The following is a 25,469-nucleotide window of genomic DNA, read 5'->3' on the forward strand; positions in this document are numbered from 1 at the left end:
CAGAGCTCCATCGCAGTCTTTAACACTGGTAGCATGCCGCGACAGCGTGGACGTGAACCGTATGTGCAGTTGACGGACTTTGAGCGAGGGCGTATAGTGGGCATGCGGGAGGCCGGGTGGACGTACCGACGAATTGCTCAACACGTGGGGCGTGAGGTCTCCACAGTACATCGATGTTGTCGCCAGTGGTCGGCGGAAGGTGCACGTGCCCGTCGACCTGGGACCGGACCGCAGCGACGCACGGATGCACGCCAAGACCGTAGGATCCTACGCAGTGCCGTACGGGACCGCACCGCCACTTCCCGGCAAATTAGGGACACTGTTGCTCCTGGGGTATCGGCGAGGACCGTTCGCAACCGTCTCCATGAAGCTGGGCTACGGTCCCGAACACCGTTAGGCCGTCTTCCGCTCACGCACCAACATCGTGCAGCCCGCCTCCAGTGGTGTCGCGACAGGCGTGAATGGAGGGACGAATGGAGACGTGTCGTCTTCAGCGATGAGAGTCGCTTCTGCCTTGGTGCCAATGATGGTCGTATGCGTGTTTGGCGCCGTGCAGGTGAGCGCCACAATCAGGACTGCATACGACCGAGGCACACAGGTCCAACACCCGGCACCTTGGTGTGGGGAGCGATCTCCTACACTGGCCGTACACCACTGGTGATCGTCGAGGGGACACTGAATAGTGCACGGTACATCCAAACCGTCATCGAATCCATCGTTCTACCATTCATAGACCGGCAAGGGAACTTGCGGTTCCAACAGGACAATGCACGTCCGCATGTATCCCGTGCCACCCAACGTGCTCTAGAAGGTGTAAGTCAACTACCCTGGCCAGCAAGATCTCCGGATCTGTCCCCCATTGAGCATGTTTGGGACTGGATGAAGCGTCGTCTCACGCGGTCTGCACGTCCAGCACGAACGCTGGTCCAACTGAGGCGCCAGGTGGAAATGGCATGGCAAGCCGTTCCACAGGACTACATCCAGCATCTCTACGATCGTCTCCATGGGAGAATAGCAGCCTGCATTGCTGCGAAAGGTGGATATACACTGTACTAGTGCCGACATTGTGCATGCTCTGTTGCCTGTGTCTATGTGCCTGTGGTTCTGTCAGTGTGATCATGTGATGTATCTGACCCCAGGAATGTGTCAATAAAGTTTCCCCTTCCTGGGACAATGAATTCACGGTGTTCTTATTTCAATTTTCAGGAGTGTACTTCAAATAACACATATGTTGTCGGACAAGGTCATGAGAGTCTTGGATACTGGTTTTTAGTTCTAATGACCGGCCACGTGCAAGCAGTGTATGTGTACTCAGCTTGAAATCATTGTCATGATAACTGAGCATGTGTGAACTTAATTATGAAAACTGGTTCATCAGGGCGCGCCTGCTATGAGCCAAATTATTTCAGTTGAAGTTAGTAGACATAATTGACTTAAGCGGGGTGAAGCCCGGATGAAATCTCACCTACAATCTCCCTAGTAGTACAGGACGTATACGCAGAACGAGAGACAGAAGATGCACGTTTAGTATTCTATCTTAAATGTGGAAAGAAAAAAAAGGTCTTATGAATATACATCCTTTCAGGGGAAGTCTGCCCATACATCTTGGAGATAATTAGAGAAGTAAACTTTCCTCACAGTTGGTTTACACGGATGTGACAAAGAACGTGGGATACCACCTGATATAGTATCGTGTAAAGCCGGAAATGCATATCCTCCTATTTCCATCTATTGCACTGAACAATTTTTTCCTAATTTTGTTACCTGAAGATATAACATTTCTGTGTGTTTGTATATTGTAATTGTTTTACTATTTGTATATATATGCATTTATGTCGATTTATAATTGGTTTCTTTTGCGAATATTATTTGTATTTATACGCTGGGTCTGGCCTGGGGAAAACTATGCAACAATAATAGCGAGGCGGAGCCGCTGTCGGCTCATGTGCCGCTGTCGGCATCCTTTGCACTTGCGAGTACGGAAGGCGGAATTGTTTTCTTCCCGGACAGCTGAAAGAATTCTGCTGTCAATATTTATGGTTTTTTCGATCTGCTGAATATTATTTTCTTGTTTAGCGTTAACTGGACTCTCATGAGGATAATATTAGTTACGATAAGGTTACATAAAGATGTCTATAATATGTAATTAATAATTAATTTGCGTATTTTGATCTACCTGTTTTTATGACCATGTACTCTGATTCATTTTGTAAATAGTATTCCATTTCTTGATAGTGTTACGAATTTGGACGATTTTGGAATAGCTAAACCATTTTCTATGTTTTCTATGAATTTTAATATGTTGTCAACCTGTTTTGTTTAGTGCAAGATGACAGAGTGGAATAAGATTAGGAGTGTCTCCACTCAATTATTATGGTCTAAAAATTGATTTATGGTTAATTAGACTAATGCTAAATTTCGTTGATGCACATTTCCGCCGTTTCTTTTTTGGGACATTTTCTGAGTCTGTTTAGGTTACACGAACATCCTCAGACATTTTGGGGCACGCGTAACGCCGGAAATGCATATCCTCCTATTTCCATCTATTACACTGCACAATTTTTTCCTTATTTTGTTACCTGAAGATATAACATTTCTGTGTCTTTGTATATAGTAATTGTTTTACTATTTGTATTTATGCATTTGTGTCGATTTATAATTGGTTTGTTTTGCGAATATTATTTGTATTTATACGCTGGGTCTGGCCTAGGGAAAACTATGCTATCGAACGAATACATCGATAGGTCGTGAGGAGAACCAAAGTGTTTAGGAGCGTTGGTGGTGTTAACTCTGTCGCGTGGAGTGCGGGCAGAGCAGAGAGAGTCTGGCTGGGGTGGTGCAGTGGAGCAGGTGTGTTGTGTCAAGCTCCCGCGAGTTGCCGCGCTTTCGGGGTCTGGCAGATTGTAATTGCGCTCGACTTGCAATGATAGTTTCTGACATGGTGTCGCGGACGGGAAGCCTTATCTGGCGCACATCAAGAGCCCGTTTCGGCTGGAGACCGTGTCGACAAGAAGACGCGCCAACATCCAGCTTCTGCAACAGCGACGGCCGACAATGAGTGACTGACGCCACCTCCTCGATCGACGGCTTCAAACTTTCAATGAGCCAACAAGGAAGACTGGAAGCACGTAAAGTTTTAGAACTGTATGGCAGACCTCAGCTTTTCAAACTTTTAAAATTGTTGTATCACAAAATTACAGCAACTGAGCATGAACGTTTGTTGCTCATTGTCCCAATTGCATTACCAAGCAGGGTCCCTTCCTTTTCCGGAATGAACCCGAGTGTCGTTGAAATTGAAACGTCAGCCTCATTCGATTTCACTGCTTTAATTACAAAGTTCAGTTAAGGTATTCATAGCTGGCTACAATATTCAGATTACACAAACACAAATTAAGAGTGTGAGTTTTGTTCCCGTATTTTAGCTTACCTGTGACTGCAGCTCAGCTTGATACGTACTAAATTTTACTACTGTTAATTGTTCAGAATCATTTAATTCAAGTTCAAAGTTAAATCCCTTATTTCTAAATTGCGTAGATTCAAGTTGCTTTTGAAATGATTGTTGAGGTAGTCCAAGACTAACCGTATTTTACTGAATTTCGATGTGTATCAGAGAGAAAGCTCACTATTAACTTCAGTCACTAATTTAACTTTCGATTTTCCTGTTTTATTAATTCTTTTGCTAAATTAAGTCAGAGTGTAGCGAAATTTATTACATCCGACAAACTTTCAGTTTTCACTGTACACGTGTCAACCTTCAGTTGCCACGCTTCTAGTGCTAATTATATGTGTAATAACCTTTCTTTTTCAGTTACTATAGTAATTGTCCTTAGGACTGGCGACCGTAATTTCCCCCAAATCTCAAATATCTAATTACCGCTAGTTAATTGTTAACGTAACGCCCACACGTTTCCTTTCTTTATTAACTGTACCCCTTTTCAAAATTAATTTCCACCAGTTTCATTTGCAATTTTCCTTTCATTTAGATGTAACCCTTTCCTCCCTCTTTACCGACAGATTAACTTCGGTGACGATTGCTTTTCCCAAATTTCTATTAGGTACACGCGGTTTAATTTTTCACTGTCATTAAGGTCGATAAGTGAGTGGGAGGTTACAATTGGACATCATTTTGCCCTACATAGTGCAGCAACTCGATGTCGAATGGACTCTAAAAGTCATTGTGAGTCACATACAGAAGTTCTGAGCCACGTTGCATTTATACATGTCCATAACTGCGAATGTGCTACTGGTGCATGGTTCTATGCACGAACTGCCCTCTTTATGATATCCTATAAATGTTTAGTATAATTCAATCGGGGGATCTTGATGGCCAAATCATTTGCTCGAGCTGTCCAGAATATTAATAAAACCAGTCTCGAACAATTGGGGCCCTGTGACATAATGCTTTGTCATCCATAAAAATTTCACCTTTGTTTGGGAACATGAAGCCGATGAACGGCTGAAAATGGTCTCCAAGTAGCAGATCATAACCATTTGCAGTCAACGATTCCATGTAAACGCAGTGCTGTTAGGAAAGCTACTCACGTCGGTCGTCTGCTTCGGTAGCCGATTTCGCTTTATTGTCCTAAAGGATATCCGTCTTACACCTCACATTGGTTTCAACAGTTTTTCCGCGTAGTGTTGCTTAGAACTGACAACTCTACACGAATGCCACAGCTCTCTGTCGGCAACTGAAGGCTGTCCATAAACGCCTTCTTGGGGTAAGATGTGACGGCGGAAATTAGGAATTCTCGGCACACTTTCGACACGCTGGATCTCGGAATATCGAATTCCCTAATTATTTCCAAAAGTTAGATAACATACACTGTGTGATCAAAAGTATGCGGACATCCCCAGAAACATACGTTTTGCACACAAAGTGCTTGTGCTGAAACCTACAGCGAGGTACCCCATATCAGCGACCTCGGTAGTCATTAGACATCGCGAGAGAACAGCACGGAGTGCTCCGCGAAACTCACGGACTTCGAACGTAGTTAGGTGATTGGGTGTCACTTGTGTCACACGATTGTACGCGAGATTTCCACTCCTTAACAACCTTAGTTCCACTGTTTCCGATGTCAGAGTGGAGTGGAAACGTGAAGGGACAAGTACAGCACAAAAGCGTATAGACCGACCTCGTCTGTTGAATGACACAGACCGCCGACAGTTGACGAGGGTCGTAATGTGTAGTAGGCAGACATCTATGCACACGGGAATTCAAAGCAGCATCAGGATACACGGCAAGTACTTTGGAAGTTAGGCGGGATGTGAGAAAACCTACTTTTTCGCTTTGACTACGAGAGTTGTCTAAGGTTACTGGGAACAGGATGTAAAATTTATAGTTAATTTCGTTTTCTTCTTCTTGGTGGCGCTGTATAGCGCGTAGTTGTAACGTATTTATCGTAGCTAGTCTGCACGCTGAGCTGCTGCTGTAACCTTAAAAGCATGTCGGTATTACGAAATTGCTTAGCAATAATTTCTAAATATCATCCTCTATAACTCATGAGTATTAAATGAAGAGCTCTATACGGCATTATGGCTGAGATTTTCCTTAATCATTTGGGACACCAGTTTTTCACTAACATCCCAGCTGGAGACAACTATGTCCTTTACTATTACAGCTACATGGGTGACTCCAGTTTGATAGCTAAAGAAGATCAAAGTCAATTTTATGACAGAGCAGAGAGAACTAGCACTGGTCACCTAATAATTCGAGCACGAAAATAAAGGAGCCATAAAAAATCTCGACCATTAGGTTAAAAGGCAGGCAGACAAACACCGTTTTTGCTTATTACTGATCCTAAGTTTTAAAATTCAGTAAGAATGAAGACGGCACATTTTTAATATCACTCAGACGCCCAGACTTTGCCTACCCCCTCTAACGCCCAGTGGGGTCATTTTGACCCCTACCATTTAAGAAAAGTTTTCTGAACTATTATTTCTAAATTTTAAGCATTTATTATAGTTTGATGTTTACAAGATTCATAGCCATTTCAGATACAGAGTTACGAATAACAAGAACAGATACAAATTATATTATTTATTGACATGTAAACAAATTTGACTGAACTTGGTAACACCCTAACAAGTGTAAGCAAGTGACCGGCCTTTATTTGTTCTAAATTCACAAAAAATTGAACTTTTCATGTGTACAGAAATTTCAGCGGCTTCATTGTGCTTCACAACTGACACATTTTTATTCAGTTTTCTTTGTACATTTTCCACAAACCATCTTCTTACAAATATCGCGCAGGGAAACAGTTTAATCCCCTTTGCAGAATTTGAGAACTTGACATTTACGGCGATTCTGTTGCATTTCGTCTTCATCTTAATTTTCATTGTTTTCACACTTGTCAGTGGTGATACGAAGAAAGCGACTCTTCACATACTAAGAGCGTAGTTCATCTGTAAACTGCTGAATAAGTGTCTTCTTTTGCTCTTATTACCAGTAACAGCCCTAAGTACTACATACGCATTTATTCCTGCTAGATCAAGGATATTGCCGAACGAGTGCACTGGCCATCTTCTTGAGTAAGCCTTGCCTGAATACTGACTCGCCATTTCGTTCATTATGTCAATCCCAAACTTTGTTTTGTTACAATTACATACAGTTTGTGGAGTTCTTTCCTCATTTGTATTTGTGGTAACACCAAGATGAAGGGTGTGTGGTTTCCGCACAAGATGATAGGCCCCAGGAATCTGGCAATACGTTGTGAATGTCAGTACTTCGGCAACCACTCACACCACGAGCATAAATAATTGTAATACATGCTTCCAGTTCTTCCGTGGTCACTGACGAGCTGTAATTTCCTAGTACTCTATGTGCCTCTGTTATAGTGCATTTCGAGATATGTCTGATTATGTAGTTGACTATGAACAAGTGCCAAGCACTTAACACAAGTTCATCACTTACATTACTTTTTGCGTTTGGTATAGGTTCAGGAGATTCTCTCAATATATTGTGATGAGGAAGACGGCCACCTTTGAATTAGACACTGCTTCTACCCAAACTGTTCCATCAGGAAAACTTCTTAAGGTATTTCATCAGCATACTCCGAGGAACAGGGTATCTGCTCTTTTGTTACATGATTGTTCTCGACATATAGAGCACGAATAATAGAACAAATGTAAGAAAGACACTATAAAATCTAAATAAGTACAGTAACACTATATCTAGTTAAAATATGATGTTTATAAATTAGCAGCAACAATACTAAAGTACTTACTAGTCTGTAAACTTCCATTATCTGTAACTGAAGAATCAGAATCATTAGTATTAGATGATTCATCTTCTCTCAACATCTGCAGTAGAATCTCTTGCTCTGAATCGTCAGAAAACTGTTCGCCACCATCGGAATCACCTTCCATAACTCTTTGTAACTCAGCAAGGACCTCTTCATCTCGTAAATACTCTTTCCGATATGTTTCAGTCTTCAGCCAACAATCACTTTTGAAAGACTGATTCTCACAAGGGAATGACGAATAATGGTGATCCGAGTCCATTGTTGTTATTTCATATGTCAATAATATGAACGAAAGTAATTTATTGCACTACAGAGTAAAGTAGCTGAAGCTTGAGAATCTATGAGAGAAATGTATGGCAGAGCTCTAAACAAAAATTTAAAGGTAAAACAGGAAAAATGTGATAATCCACTAGGCGAAATGCATTGTTTTTTAATATGATGAATGTACATGCCAAAATAAATAAATATCACGAAAGTAAATGTCGCTTGAATCATTCTTCAAAACATAGCTAGAACTTAAGAACTGATAAGGGTCATTTTGACTCCTCTGGGCGTACGAGTGATCATTACTATGTTATTGGAACTGCCATTAAATGAGTCTTAGAGGAACCAAGAAAATGCTACTGTAAAATAAGTTGCAGTTAACATCGGTTACCCAGTCTCAGCAGTAACCAAGTTACAACAGAAAACTGGAAGAACATCAATGGTTTTACGCTAACAGCTGAAGAGTAAGACAAGAAAAATAGTGTTATTCCCCTGACTTATAAAGGATTGATTTCCGCAATTATTGTTAGAGAATCTCGTAATACCAGGATGCGTATATGGTTTAAAACTAATGACATTATTCGCTTCAGATTGAGGTATCATGTGATCAAAATAGCCTCGAAGATCATTGCAGCAGGTGCACACAAACTAAAATGTGGAAACTGCCCAAAAAGTTACGTTGATCAAAACAGACAGGATATTTGAAATACGCTTCAAAGATTGAGAACACGATTCAGTTCACAAGGAAAAAGAAAGAGCGTGTGGTGGACCTCTAATATCGAAGCGCGCTTTGGAACCATTAACACACATTTGGAAGGGCTGCACAGGAACGTATGGAAGATCTCCTGACAATGTTGGAATGAATGAGATTCTTACACGCCTTCTGCTAGAGACTGGCAACGCATTAAATCATCATAACGACTTATTAACAGAGCATTTTCCTACAAAATCAACAGCCCCACTCAGCGAGAAGAGAGAGCTGCCGCACTTCTGCTCACACACCGTCTAGCACCAGCAGGTCAGCTTGCATATGGGAAACGTCGACTACTACATCGCCATACAGCGCCACCAAGCAGAAGAAAACGCAATTATCCGTATATGTTACATTCTGCCCCTTGTTAATTTAGTCACTGCGCTTAATTTAACTTGACAATTTTTATAATGAGATTTTCACTCTGCAGCGAAGTGTACGCTGATATGAAACTTACTGGCACATTAAAACTGTGTGCTGGACCGAGACTCGAACTCGGGACCCGACTTAAATTCTAGATAATTTTCGTTTCATACTTTTCATGGTTCTATACTTCAAATTTTTTAAGAAATTTCTTAGAATTAGCAGCATTTGCTATACGCCCCGTACGGAAACAAACCTCGGTAACTTCACGAACTGTATATCTTTTACTACTTATGAATAAACTGTGATAATCTTTCAACATTTTAACCAGAATTTTTATAAATTTTGCTTTTTGTACTTTCAGAGCAAGGCCATATGGTTTTATACTTTCAATGTTTCACAATTAACATGTTAAGATACTAATCCAGTTTTAGTTACTTTACATCCAATATCATAATTTACTATCTTATCATTTTTAAAATTTTATCTTCCGTTTCCCTACACTTAGAATAATTTTACAGAAAAATTAAATAAGGTATTTTTGCAGTTTTAGGATGAGACCCTCTATTGGTAAACCTACAATATATTTACTACTACTTCCCCCACCAACTGTCCTGCGTTGCCTTCGTTTACGGGATTCGGTCCCCCTTGCTCCGTTTTATGATTTTACTGTTTCATCCCATTTACGGTTTACACACACATTGTTCTACACTATTAACGTTTAACGAGAATTTTTACATTATTATATGTTTTTAGCAGGAATCCTCTTAGTAAACTCATGACATTCTTGCTGCTCCCCCTCCGTTCCTCCTTTCCCCTCTGCCAACCAACCTCCGTCCATTTTTCCTGTTCCTCCTTTCTTTCCCCTTTTTCCCCTCCCCTCTCCCCTAACGCCATCACTTGCCAATTTCAAACACTAACCGCAGTTGCGAAACAGAGTACTTCCGTAGGAGGTTCAGAACGGATGTCTGACACAACAACTTAGGTAAATTCTGCATTTATGTATAGTTTTTTTTTCTATTTATTGTAAAATATTACCCGGTACATACTTCAGTCTTTCTTTGTTTTAGATCTGCAAATATTCCAAAGTAATCGAGATATGTCATGTAATTCTGTATATGCAACTAAGGCAAGTAAAAATGAGAATTTTTTCAGCCTTCAATTGCAATACTTTATGTATACAGTTGTTAAGGGATGGCTACGAATGTCACAGCTAAAACCATATTCTCACTTATTGGAAGTGTATCACACACAGAAAACAAATGTGTATATGCCAAAAATTGCTTTCTTCCGTACTTTCTTGAATTACTATCATATTTATACGTTTAAATTTAGTTGAAATATTGTAAAGTTGGGTATGACTAACACGCCGATAATTACGTTACTATTCCTTAAGCTGAATTACTTTAAGATAAAGGACGAGAAATAAAAATAGCGACTGCCACAAAGATCGTAGGTATACGGACAACAGACTCGTGTTTCTCCCTGTGAACGAAAACGATGTGCGAACAGTCTGTGTCGACGACAGCAGGTGCCCCGTCAAGGGCAGGCACCTACACACACTTTTACCGGGAGCTGGATGGTGACTTACTCGACGAGATGAAATTTTGCCTCTTTCCCGAGAGCTGGCCGCATTCCAATTTCCGCCGCAGCTGCGACCGACTTACCACAAATTGCCTCACCTTTGGCTCTTTTCTTCGCTTTTTACTCCATCACAGGAGACACAGCCTTGGAGCTACGTGGCAAACACGGGAGTGTCTCAGGCGAGATCACGGCATCCGAATTTGACGTCTGGTCCTGCGAGGAGCAAGAGGTGTACTGCTGTACGTGAGGGCCCCGCAGTGTCTCCATAATGTCACCTTTTGCTGAAGGCGTGCGCAGCACTATCGATGTTCTGAGGTGACTTTATTTCAGAGACAGGCTCTGGCAGCAGTGCTTTCTCGTGCGGGATGGAGTAAACAAGGTACTTGATAACGGTCTGCTGTGGGAGCTGTAAATTAAGCAGGCAAAAAGAAATACAGACGTCTAAAAAATGTGTTCGACAGGAAGTGCAAAATGGCTAAGCAGGGATGGCTAGAGGCCAAATATAAGGATGTAGAGGCGTATATCACTAGCGGTAAGATAGATACTGCCTACCGGAAAATTAAAGATACCTTTGGAGAAAAGAGAACCAATTGTATGAATATCAAGAGCTCAGATGGAAAACCAGTTTTAAGCAAAAAAGGGAAAGCAGACAGGTGGACGGAGTATATAGAGGGCTTATACAAGGGCGATGGTCTTAGGGAAAATGCTATGGAAATGGAAGAGGACGTAGATGAAGATGAAATAGGAGATATGATACTGCGTGAAGAGTTTGACAGAGTACTGAAAGACCTAGATCGAAACAAAGTACCGGGAGTAGACAACATTCCATTTGAACTACTGATAGCCTTGGGAGAGCCAGCCCTGACAAAATTCTACCATCTCGTGAGCAAGATGTATGAGACCGGCGAAATACCCTCAGACCTCAAGAAGAATATAATAATTCCAATCCCAAAGAAAGCAGTTGTTGAAAGATGTGAAAATTACCGAACTATCAGTTTAATAAGCCACTGCGGCAAAATACTAACACGAATTCTTTACAGACGATTGGAAAAACTGGTAGAACCCGACCTTGGAGAAGATCAGTTTGGTTTCCGCAGAAATGTTGGAACACGTGAGGCAATACTGACCCTACGACTTACCTTAGAAAATAGATTAAGGAAAGGCAAACCTACGTTTCTAGCATTAGTAGACTTAGATAATGCTTTTCACAATGTTGACTCGAACACTCTATTTCAAATTCTGAAGGTGGCAGGGGAAAAATACAGGGAGCGAAAGGCTATTTACAACGTGCGCAAACGAGATGGCAGTTATAAGTGTCGAGGGGCATGAAAGGGAAGGAGTGGTAGGAAATGGAGTGAGACGGGGTTAGACCTATCTCCGATGTTACTCAATCTGTATATTGAGCAAGCAGTAAAGGAAACAAAAGAAAAATTCGGAGTAGGAATTAAAATCCATGGAGAAGAAACTAAAACTTTGAGGTTCGCCGATGACTTTGTATTTCTGTCAGAGACAGCAAAGCACCTAGAAGAGCAGCTGAACGGGATGGACAGTGTCTTGATAGGAGGATATAAGATGAATATCAACAAAAGCAAACCGAGGATAATGGAATGTAGTAGAGTTAAATCGGGTGAGGCTGAGGGCATTGGATTACGAATTGAGACGCATAAAGTAGTGAATGAGTTTTGGTAATTGAAGAGCAAAATAACTGATGATGGTCGAAGTAGAGAGGATATATAATGTAGACTGACAATGGCAAGGAAAGCGTTTCTGAAGAAGAGAAATTTGTTAATATTGGGTATAGAATTAAGAGTCAGGAAGTCTTTTCTGAAAGTATTTGTATGGAGTGTAGCCATGTATGGAAGTGAAACATGGACAATACATAATTTATACCAACAGAGAATAGAAGCTTTCGAATTGTGGTGCTACAGAAGAATGCTGAAGATTTCATGGGTAGATCACATAACTAATGAATTGGAATTGAATAGAATTGGGGAGAAATTTGTGGCACAATTTAACTAGAAGAAAGGATCGAATAGGAATTGAATAGAATTGGGGAGAAGAGAAATTTGTGGCACAACTTAACTAGAAGAAAGGATCGGTTGAAAGCACATGTTCTGAGGCATCAAGGGATCACCAAGTTTGTCTTGGAGGGCAGCGTGGAGGGTAGAAATCGAGGGAGACCAAGAGATTCAGCAGATTCAGAAGGATGTAGGCTGCAGTAGGTACTGGGAGATGAAGAAGCTTGCACAGGAAAGAGCAGCATGGAGAGCTGCATCAAACCAGTCTCTGGACTGAAAACCACAACAAAAACATGAGAACTGTAAAGATGTGATAGTTATTAGAAGACTATGTCCGTTGGAGAAGTAGTGCATTTCTAAACTACGAATACAGAAGCAAAGTTTGTTTCAGTTAATACAACACGGTCCAGCCACATGCTGTTACCTCCAGTACTCCTATTCCCCGAAAACACAGTAATCTCAGCAATATGGTATCGGTCATACGATCGATTCACCAAGACTTTTCTTAGATACTCCCATTTCGAATTTCTCTGATTTTCTCCGTCAATTTTACATCTTGACGTACGAGGTGCGTCTAATATGTAACGTATTGCCACACATTTTTTTCCTGGAAACATGTTTGTCACGTTCAGGATTCCGTACACCACATTATTCCCCACTCTTTCGGCTGCAAAACTCTATAATTCAACATAATCTCCGTTCAATGCGACGACCCACTCACCACCTTACTAGGAGATTCTGTACGCCCTCGCGGTACAATCCTCTTGCTTGACGTCGGAGACAATGTCTTGGCCGGCCGGGGTGGCCGAGCGCTTCTAGGCGCTACAGTCTGGACTCGCGCGACCGCTACGGTCGCTGGTTCGAATACTGCCTCGGGCATGGATGTGTGTGATGTCCTTAGGTTAGTTAGGCTTAACTAGTTCTAAGTTCTAGGGGACTGATGACCTAAGAACTTAAGTCACATAGTGCTCAGAGCCATTTTAAACAATGTCTTGCTGCATCAGTAACCCACCCCATCATTCACGTACTCTTTCCCGTTGAGTGCATCTTTCGTTGCGCCGAACTCCTCGTTCTTCCTAGTCTTCTGTTAGGTGCCGAGAAAAACTTTCGAGTACCCTAACAGGTGGACGAGTGTGTCACCACTAACAACAGGGACGTCCACTTATGCAGCGACATATTTGACTGTGATCCGTCGATCACCTCGTAGAAGAGTCTCCGAACGTTGCGGCACTGGAGGAGTCGCCGCTGTATGCATCCGGCCGGTATGCCGGAGACCAGACAGGTTTGCACTACGCTGTGGCGATGATGACAGACACCTAGCCCAAAGACTCGCCCTGCTTTTGTTCAGTGATGAGTCCTCTCATGCCGCAAGGTCCTACGAATATCAGCAATACTCGAACTTTCCGCCAAAAGACAGCTCTTTTAAAACACGCCCAATTCAGTAGCCGCTTTGAAGGTTATGTACAGTGCCACCACCTATCGGACATTCGTAAAATACTGGACCAGCATTAGACACGAAGACTGAACAAATCACGTCCGGCCTACCATTATTTGGTTTTCTGTGATTTTCCTAAATCGCTTCAGGCAAATACCGTGACCGTTCCATTCATAAAGGCACGGTAGATTTCCTTCGCCCTACTATCCTAATCCGGGCTTGTGCTCAGTCTCTAATGACCTAACAGTCGACACTAAGAAAAAAAACTAATTGTAATTCCTTCTTTCGTTGCTGTATCTACAGTTTCTGTCCTACATTACGAATTCTCTACTTTTAAGTAATGCTACACCTTAGGTGACGGTTCCTTGCGTGTACTGCTGCGAACTAAAATTTGTGTTTGCTATTACTGAGTTATGAGTAAAGGAAATACCTCAGTTTCCATCGTATATAAACTACAGTTCTGTCCACGCATTTCTTATAGTCACGTATCGCTATGTCGCTATTACATTTTCAAATGCTTTTCGTCCTTAATTTTTCAAGTTCTCACTTCAGAATGTCTGGCAATCTTTCTTTCTGTCATTCCACCAACTTACATTGTTTGGAGAATTCATTTTCTTTATTTTCCCTCCGTAGGACCCCCACACTAATGAGTGGTCTTTTCACATGACATTTTGTACTAGTTCATTACAAAATGCTGCTTCCATTGTTTATCTACGTATTATTTTCGGCCACAGTATTGTTAGACTCGATAGGAAAGAAATACTTGTATGTTGCAGGACGTTGTGGAAACTGAGATTAGATTTACGTATCCTAAAATAAGCTGCAATTTCATACTTTACTGAAGCCAACTTCTGCGAAAGAGACGCCTACAGAAAGCTGTCCACTAGGTTCATGTCAGTCCCTTGCCCCAAAAAGTTCCCCACATTGATGCTCTTAAGCCAACATGAATACTGCTAAGTTTCCATCAGACTACATTGCTTTCTACTTAACGGCAGTCTCCTAAAACTCTTTGGCCTCTCTTGGAACGTTAAATAAAGCGTTCCATTCCTAAGACTTAGGAATGCTTGTCAAAAGATTTACATTGACTCCTCGTGTTTACTACTACAAACAGCATTGTGTACGCATTATTGTGGCCAAGATAGATACGAAGCCCACACCTACTACAGTAGTACAAGTTTATATGCCAACTAGCTCTGCAGATGACGAAGAAATTGAAGAAATGTATGATGAAATAAAAGAAATTATTCAGGTAGTGAAGGGAGACGAAAATTTAATAATCATGGGTGACCGGAATTCGAGTGTAGGAAAAGGGAGAGAAGGAAACATACTAGGTGAATATGGATTGGGGCTAAGAAATGAAAGAAGAAGCCGCCTGGTAGAATTTTGCACAGAGCACAACTTAAACATACCTAACACTTGGTTTAAGAATCATGATAGAAGGTTGTATACATGGAAGAACCCTGGAGATACTAAAAGGTATCAGATAGATTATATAATGTAAGACAGAGATTTAGGAACCAGGTTCTAAATTGTAAGACATTTCCAGGGGCAGATGTGCACTCTCACCACAATCTATTGGTTATGACCTGTAGATTAAAACTCAAGAAACTGCAAAAAGGTGGGAATCTAAGGAGATGGGAACTGGATAAACTGAAAGAACCAGAGGTTGTACAGAGTTTCAGGGAGAGCATAAGGGAACAATTGACAGGAATTGGGGAAAGAAATACTGTAGAAGAAGAAAGGGTAGCTTTGAGGGATGAATTAGTGAAGGCAGCAGAGGACCAAGTAGGTAAAAAGACGAGGGCTAGTAGAGTTTCTTGGGTAACAGAAGAAATATTGAATTTTATTGATGAAAGGAGAAAATATAAAAATGCAGTAAATGCAGCAGGCAAAAAGGAATACAAAAGTCTCAAAAATGAGATAGACAGGAAGTGCAAAATGGCTAAGCAGGGATGGCTAGAGGACAAATGTAAGGATGTAGAGGCTTATCTCACTAGGGGGAAGATAGATACTGCCTACAGGAAAATTAAAGACACTTTTGGAGATAAGAGAACCACTTGTATAAACATCAAGAGCTCAGATGGAAACCCAGTTCTAAGCAAAAAGCAGAAAGGTGGAAGGAGTATATAGAGGGTCTATACAAGGGCGATGTACTTGAGGACAATATTATGGAAATGGAAGAGGATGTAGATTTAGATGAAATGGGAGATACGATACTGCGTGAAGAGTTTGACAGAGCACTAAAAGACCTGAGTCGAAACAATGCCCCCGGAGTAGACAACATTCCATTGGACCTACTGACGGCCTTGGGAGAGCCAGTCCTGACAAAACTCTACCATCTGGTGAGCAAGATGTATGAAACAGGCGAAATACCCTCAGACTTCAAGAAGAATATAATTATTCCAATCCCAAAGAAAGCAGGTGTTGACAGATGTGAAAATTACCGAACAATCAGTTTAATAAGCCACAGTTGCAAAATACTAACACGAATTCTTTACAGACGAATGGAAAAACTAGTAGAAGTCGATCTCGGGGAAGATCAGTTTGGATTCTGTAGAAATACTGGAACACGGGAAGCAATACTGACCTTACGACTTATCTTAGAAGATAGAATAAGGAAAGACAAACCTACGTTTCTAGTATTTGTAGACTTTGAGAAAGCTTTTGACAATGTTGACTGGAATACTCTCTTTCGAATTCTAAAGGTGGCAGGGGTAAAATACAGGGAGCGAAAGGCTATTTACAATTTGTACAGAAACCAGATGGCAGTTATAAGAGTCGAGGGACATGAAAGGGATGCAGTGGTTGGGAAGGGAGTAAGACAGGGTTGTAGCCTCTCCCCGATGTTATTCAATCTGTATATTGAGCAAGCAGTAAAGGAAACAAAAGAAAATTTCGGAGTAGGTATTAAAATCCATGGAGAAGAAATAAAAACTTTGAGGTTCGCCGATGACATTCTAATTCTGTCAGAGATAGCAAAGGACTTGGAAGAACAATTGAATGGAATGGACAGTGTCTTGAAAGGAGGGTATAAGATGAACATCAACAAAAGCAAAACAAGGATAATGGAATGTAGTCGAATTAAGTCGGGTGATGCTGAGGGAATTAGATTAGGAAATGAGACACTTAAAGTAGTAAGGGAGTTTTGCTATTTGGGGAGCAAAATAACTGATGATGGTCGAAGTAGAGAGGATATAAAATGTAGAGTGGCAATGGCAAGGAAAGCGTTTCTGAAGAAGAGAAATTTGTTAACATCGAGTATAGATTCAAGTGTCAGGAAGTCATTTCTGAAAGTATTTGTATGGAGTGTAGTAATGTATGGAAGTGAAACATGGACGGTAAATAGTTTGGACAAGAAGAGAATAGAAGCTTTCGAAATGTGGTGCTACAGAAGAATGCTGAAGATTAGGTGGGTAGATCACATAACTAATGAGGAAGTATTGAATAGGATTGGGGAGAAGAGAAGTTTGTGGCACAACTTGACCAGAAGAAGGGATCGGTTGGTAGGATATGTTCTGAGGCATCAAGGGATCACCAATTTTGTATTGAGGGGCAGAGTGGAGGGTAAAAATCGTAGGGGGAGACCATGAGATTAATACACTAAGCAGATTCAGAAGGATGTAGGTTGCAGTAGGTACTGGGAGATGAAGAAGCTTGCACAGGATAGAGTAGCATGGAGAGCTGCATCAAACCAGTCTCAGGACTCCGGGGGCCTAGTTCCGACCCAGGTCTTTCAGGGCTCTGTCAAACTCTTCACGCAGTATCATATCTCCCATATCGTCTTCATCTACACCCTCTTCCATTTCCATAATATTGTCCTCAAGAACATCGCCCCTGTATAGACCCTCTATATGCTCCTTCCACCTTTCTGCTTTCCCTGCTTTGCTTAGAACTGGGTTTCCATCTGAGGTCTTGATATTCATACAAGTGGCTCTCTTTTCTCCAAAGGTCCCTTTAATTTTCCTGTAGGCAGTATCTATCTTCCCCCTAGTGAGATAAGCCTCTAAATCCTTACATTTGTCCTCTAGCCACCCATGCTTAGCCATTTTGCACTCCCTGTCGATCTCAATTTTGAGACGTTTGTATTCCTTTTTTCCTGCTTCACTTACTGCATTTTTGTATTTTCTCCTTTCATTAATTAAATTCGGTATTTCTTCTGTAACCCAAAGATTTCTATTAGCCCTCGTCTTTTATCTACTTGCTCCTCTGCTACCTTCAGCGCTTCATCACTCAAAGCTACCCATTCTTCTGCTACTGTATTTCTTTCCCCAATTCCTGTCAATTGTTCCGTTATGCTCTCCCTGAAACTCTGTACAGCCTCTGGTTCTTTCAGTTTATCCGGGTCCCATCTCCCTAAATTCCCACGTTTTTGCAGTTTCTTGAGTTTTAATCTACAGGTCGGAACCAATAGATTGTGGTCAGAGTCTACAACTGCCCCTGGAAATGTCATACAATTTAAAACCTGGTTCCTAAATCTCTGTCTTACCATTATATAATCTATCTGATACCTTTTAGTATCTCCAGGGTTCTTCCATGTATACAACCTTCTTTCATGATTTTTAAACCAAGTGTTAGCTATGATTATGTTGAGCTCTGTGCAAAATTCTACCAGACGGCTTCCTCTTTCATTTCTTAGCCCCAATCCGTATTCACCTACTACGTTTCCTTCTCTCCCTTTTCCGACACCCGAATTCCAGTCACCCATGACTATTAAATTTTCGTCTCCATTCACTATCTGAATAATTTGTTTTATTTCATCATACATTTCTTCAATTTCTTCGTCATCTGCAGAGCTAGTTGGCATATAAACTTGTACTACTGTAGTAGGTGTGGGCTTCGTATCTATCTTGGCCACAACAATGCGTTCGCTGTGCTGTTTGTAGTAGCTTACCCGCATTCCTATTTTCCTATTCATTATTAAACCCACTCTTGCATTACCCCTATTGAATTTTGTGTTTATAACCCTGTAGTCATCTGACCAGAAGTCTTGTTCCTCCTGCCACCGAACTTCACTAATTCCCACTATACCTACCTTTAACCTATCCATTTCACTTTTTAAATTTTCTAACCTACCTGCCTGAGTAAGGGATCTGACATTCCACGTTCCGACCCGTAGAACGCCAGTTTTCTTTCTCCTGATAACGACGTCCTCCTGAGTAGTCCCCACCCGGAGTTCCGAATGGGGGACTATTTTACGTCCCGAATATTTTACCCAACAGGACGCCATCATCATTTAATCATTCAGAAAAGCTGCATGCCCTCGGGAAAAATTAGGGCTGTAGTTTTTCCTTGCTTTCAGCCGTTCGCAGTACCAGCACAGCAAGGCCGTTTTGGTTACTGTTACAAGGCCAGATCCGTCAATCATCCAGACTGTTGCCCCTGCAACTACTGAAAAGGCTGCTGCCCCTCTTCAGGAACCACACGTTTGTCTGGCCTCTCAACAGGTACCCCTCCGTTGTGGTTGCAACTACGGTAGGGCTATCTGAATCGCTGAGGCACGCAAGCCTCCCCACCAACGGCAAGGTCCATGGTTCATGGACTGTGATAAGTGTAATAAAATGGGGATACTCATAAACCGATCCACATGTTACCACACACGCGCAGTCTGGCTCCGAAATCAAAAGGCATCGCTACACAGGATGTGAACGCAATATACACTCTTAGACAAAAAACATAACACACCACGGGCGAATTATCCTAATTGGACAGAAATCAGTAGACGTGATGTGCACTTGTTAACAAAGAAGTGGGGCCACTGCCGAATTCAACCAACGCAACGTAGTTGCGTCGCAGGTCCTCTAAACACCGAAAACCCAGTGGGTGACAGTCGGTTGTCAATACACAGTGGTTACCACAAGACACCACTAGAGGACTTTATTTATTTTGGCAGTCATTCCAGATGTAAATTGATACCGCGCGTCTGATCGAGACTCGACTAGGCATAAAGAGACGTAAAATATCAAGGTTTCCACCAATGTCAATGTACGTGGCCACACGTGCTACCCTGGAAATAAAGCACACTACGTGTAGCACTGCACCGGGAACCCCATGAAGTTAATATTGCCACTGAGAGGTAAAGACGAAAGGTTTGCAATAAAGGGCAACGCACGATTGCGAAACGCCATAACGTGAAGTTGTGACGATTGACGGAGAGTACAACCCAGTACCTATAAGAGTTGTTAATTGAGCACTATCAGATGTCAGATATTACGAGGTTTGACTGAAAAGTAACGTCTCCACCTTCATAACTCTTCAACAGTTGGCAGCATTGGTTTGCGGCAGGTACTGGCTTGAACCGTAGCCTCTTCTCTATAGCTCCAGTTTGAGAGAAGCCTTACCATTAAACGGTTGTATTGTTACAGTGTACAGTATGGAACCCTGCGCAGCCGGTCGGTCAATGCGATTTAAGCAACGTACAGTCATTAAATTCTTGACAGCGAGAGGTGTCACCCCAAAGGAGATTCATCAGAGTATGAAAGCAGTTTATGGTGATTGTGTTGATGTGAGTACTGTGCGTCGTTGGGCGACTGAGTTTAAAGATGCTGAGGTGGGAACATCTGACCTGCGTGGCACACAAAGATTTAGAAGCCCTGTGACAGCAACGACCGAGTCTCCCAAGCAAAATATTGACAGATTGAGTCAGGACGATCGTCGTATCACTCAGAGAGAAAATGCAAGCACAATCCGCATTTCACAAGAACATGTGGGTCACATTATTGCTTTGCTTGGCAAACCACACACTTCAAGTGCCACCACAGCAAAACTTCAGAAACTGAAACTCACCACCGTACGGCAACTTCCACCCAGTCCAGATTTAGCACCGACTGACTTCCATCTGTTTCCGATAATGAAAGACGATGTGCAGGGACATCGTTATGCTTCTGATGGAGACGTTGAGAGAATGGTGAGAATGTGGTTGCGGAAACAGAGTGTCGACTTCTTCGTTGACGGCTTCAGAAAACTTGTTCATCGTTGGCAAGAATGTATCCAATAGCTTGGTGATTATGTGGAAAAGTGAAAATTGGTATTTAAAGATCACATTCTAAGGATTATTTCTGCGTTTGAGTTATTAAAATTTTCTCATTCAAACCCAGTTAATGAAGTTGGAGGCATTACTTTTCATTCAACCCTCGTAAATATGTTCACCAAAAGTGTGTACCAGAACCTGAAATTGTGACAGAAATGATTTTTGCCTGGCAGGGATTCGAAGCTGGGAACTTTTGCTGTCGTCTTCTACCTATTAATAGACATGAAATACTTACTGTTACTTGAGCAGTAGCAATATGTGTGAATATAACACAACGAATAGTTCTGTGCTGTCTGAGACTCCAACTCTGCCCATATCGTCGTTGCTGACCCCATGCAAAGAGGTCTCCACTATCACATTCCCTTTCAATAGCAGTTAGAATCGAGCACCTCGTAGAGACGAGGAGGAATTCGGCATCGCGAAAAAACAACGAAATGATAGGACAGTATCATCTCGAATGATTAAAACCCAGAGAAATATTGGAATCGGAGCCCGAATTCCCATCCACTGCCAGTATTTTCAAAATTTGAAGGTCACTTACAGAGAGAAACAAAGATCCTTTGACCCTACAGGACGACTGGTTCGTGAACTAAAATAACATTAGTAGCGTGAGATACGTTACAGGAGACAGTTTCTGCAAGTAGGGACTTCGGCCTTCGAAAGTAACAACTAGTCCTACTACATTGCAGTCAGTATTAAATGGGCATGTTTAATATTGATTTGGGTGACACAGTCCTACACTATTTACTTGGAGTTACTCGAAGTTAAGAGGTATGTTTGTGCTTGTTAAAAACTGGTACACTCAGAGGGTATGCCGAACTCACACCTAAGCCAATACAAGGGAGCCTCAGTCCAACAAACCACCGAATTTCATGTATGTTAGAGTCGTGTTTTCGTCATATTGGGGTACGAGGCAAGCGGCACGGTAAGTGTTGACTAACACTTGAGCAGTTGTCGTGGATAACGTATTCGTGGTCTAGTAGTCAGCCTAAGGCAGTGTGAACGCAAAGCTGTGATATCCAATGCATCCTTCTTCTTTCTTTTTTTAAGCCATATTCAGCCTGTCTGCTACGAGCATCAGTCTAACAGAAGGTCAGAGACAGTTTCGTTCATTTTTTACTCAATTGTTGTTGTTGTTTTGGTCTTCAGTCCAGAGACAGGTTTGATGTAGCTCTCCATTAATCAATTTGTAATTAAATATCTTGCGGAAACATGTTTTTGAAAGGGCTCGTGGGTCGCTGTCATGGTAATATCAGTTTCAGCTCCATCAGCCAGCTTGATACAGACCGGTGTTCGCCCAAGTGATCGCGACGCATTGGGCATATATGATATCCAGCGGACTTTTCTGCACTTACATTTGACAAGTATAGCATTATTTAAGTTGCCTATGATGTAATACCATTTATGCGACCACGGGGCTCACAACCCGAACCGCACGCCACTGTTAAGCGCTAATGAAGGACTGGGCCCCTTACTTCGATTGCACATAAGTCATTAAGGTCAATCCAACACATTTATTTCAAATATATAAATGAAGTCACATTTGAATCTGTCTGCCATTAAACAGGAATTAAAAAAATTTTAATGTCAGATGATTTAGTGCATGAAGGACGAGTGAAGCCAATAGCCAGGTAAACTAAATGAGAATCTGTCTGACATTAAACAGGAATAAAAGAATCATTTTCAATATCAGCTGATTTAGTGCGGGAAGCGCGAGTTAAGCCAATAACCAGGTAAACTAAATTTGAATCTGTCTGGCATTAAACAGGAATAAAAAAACGATTTTTTCTTTATGTGTTTAAATTAAAGCATTAAGGAATTCCCAATCTTTCCATATTATAGGCGGAGACTGAGCCAGAAACACAGAATGCCACACAAACACAGTTTTGCTGTGAAATCTTACAGGACACCCGGAAGCAGTAACAGACAAGGAGTCGGTACCCACAAATAACACAGGCTAAGAGTCATGCAGGGAGCACATCCTAAGAGAATCTGTTCACACTATGCTCACCACAAACTGTAGACATTCCGGCCGAACATCCGCTTGCGGTGGCTGCCAGAAGGACGAAGCAACCAACAGGCCCACGCCGTGCTTCTCATACAGGCACCTCAATTATTACGAACATCTGGGCTAACACCAACTCCGGAATCCCCTCTCACAGCGAGGCTTGGCACAGTTTATACGAAAATGCCTTCCAGGCAACCAGTAACCGCCGCAGGAGTTTCACGATTCGCAAACAGCCCCAGCGTAACAGCCATCACACGTGTGTTTACGCCCGAGCTACAACTCCGCCAGTCTCACCGGCCGCCCCAGACCGACTGCTGTAGTGGGACGCGAAATTGAAGCGTCACCCATCCACCAGTGTCAGCCCAGTTTGCAGGTGAATATAAGTTTAATTTAGTTTGTTTATGTGTTTTTGTAATATTTTTAATGGTTGTGAATTGTCTAAAGTTTTTGTATGTTTTTATGTTTCATGTACGGAGAGGGCGGTGCAACGAACGGAGACAGCATCTTCGCTGCCGGGACCAGAGAAAAAATTGCTGGCCACTATACGTCGCGGGTCGACAGCCAAAGAGCAACAGAAGATCCTGGAACCGAGTTGTTGCGTCGTGCTTCTAAAAAATTAATTAAATGAAAATTTGTAATGTTTTGTACAACAATGATATCATAGGAAGTTTAATCTTATTGAAAATGTTAGTTTTGTCTCGTCAAGGCTCAGGTTCACGTCTGTATGTAGGAAGCTAATAAACTAGTGCATGCTACTAAAGTTGATATACGTGTTCTGGGGATTTATTTATGAAGAATTATGTGAATGGATTAATAATATATTTGACAAGATTATTGAATTTTGACAGCGTTCATCGCAACTTTAAATCTCAAAAGTTTATTCAATGTGTGGTTCTAATATCGATTAAATCAAGATAACGTGTATCAATATAATTTCTGAGGAGAAACAAACGAAACCTAAATTAAAAAAGTTAACGCAAACCAATTGGCCCGAATGACGTAATTCTGTGCAAACGACTCAAATGATGTTTTACAGTTTCGTTCAAGAACCATTCTGAGACAATTTGAAAAGAATATAAATAATTTTGAAGTAGGTTGTAACTGACGTAGGTGACGAAGTCTGCACATGGTCATATGTCAAAAGAAAATCGTTTATAAAAAACTTACGTCGTTACACTACACTGCCTCTCGCCACCCCGGGCGCCCCAGCCGAAAATGCAAAGATGCTCATGCCCGGGGACGCGCAAAAGATAACAAGCCGATCGGTGATATTCGACCAGCGATCTGGCTCAACCATATTTCACCATTTAGTATGGCATGTTGTGTATTATCTGTGGTCTTATTTCTTCAATTTCGTAGTACAGCTCTTGCCATGACAACTTCAATATTTCTCATTTATGACTTACAAGATGCATCGTTTATGCTTTAGATAACGGAGTCGAAAACAGAGCAATGTCTAACATATCTGACACAGGATTCTGTTTGAAGGCGGTAAAGGAAATTAAAAATAAAAACTGTGTCCTGTACGGAGTTAGCACTACCGAGAATATCAAGTTGTATCGTTTCAAGGACTATCGTTTTGATATAAATTGATAGTCGGTTTCTGGAAGACAAACAAGCGTCGATGAAGGACGTTACTCCACTTTACGACTATGGTCAATGACTGTGATCCAATAATTGGTTAGTGTGATGACCAATTAAGGTGTTACAACCAATTAACCATAAGGCAAGAGTTGCCTTCAGTAGTCATATTCACGTTAAGAGAAAGGAAGGCGTATTTCGGTACAGTAGCTCATCTCGAACGAGATTAGAGGCTAAGCAAATGCCGAACTGGGAAGAATGGGGAAGTAAGTGATCTGTAGCCTTTCAAAGGACTGATCCTCATATTTGGTGTAATATATTTAAGGAGGTGACCAATTTAAATCAGTGCAGCCTGATGGCGATTTTTAGTACAGTATGGTAGCTTCATAAGGAGAAAGCATTGGGTTAGCCGTAGTAAACCTCATCTTAAACTCAGGCCTTTATATGGCCACAAATTGTATTGTTATAGATACACATCTGGTGGCATGTTGTGTTACGAACTGCTTCACAGTGATGTGTCCTTTGCATTTGACATTTGTGGCCAAGAAATGAGATGCTTTGAAGCCACTGAATAACAAATGTGATCTGTCAGACAGCACCTAGGAACATGATTGGCAAACACACCTACCACACCCCTTCTACTCTGCCACCAGCATGTCATTACCTTTCTTGCCCGTTGTCGATCAACCAACACGAAAGTTGGGTTTTGCCTTGTTTTTTTTTGTGTCACTCTGGTGATTGCGTATAAATGTGACTTGTCTCATAATCAACAACTCGCTCCCTGCGTGGGTTGAAAAACTATTTGCGCATCTTCTGATGGTTTTCGATAATGAGATGTAATATATTGGGCTGATTATTTCTCTGATATCTGTGTCTACTCTGTTCAATAACCTACCGGGAGACACTATTAATAAGCACTATACTAGTACAATTCTTGCCTCATCATAATACCATACAACGAATGGCTATCTTAATTAAATGTGCAGTGTAATCCAATACTGAAGTAGCTTTACCGGACTATAAGGTAAATATGACAGTGTGACTGTGAGAGTAGTTGCCGAATTAAACACAGTTAACAGAGTATTCGGTGATACGATTTCATTTACAGATTACGTATTTTCAATAGAAGTTCAGCAGTATTTTGTTTCTTACCTCTAAATTTACTGGTTGCTGAATGTAGCTATACGTCTTATTATG

Source organism: Schistocerca cancellata, chromosome 6 (assembly GCF_023864275.1).
Source record: "Schistocerca cancellata isolate TAMUIC-IGC-003103 chromosome 6, iqSchCanc2.1, whole genome shotgun sequence".
Lineage (NCBI taxonomy): Eukaryota > Metazoa > Arthropoda > Insecta > Orthoptera > Acrididae > Schistocerca > Schistocerca cancellata.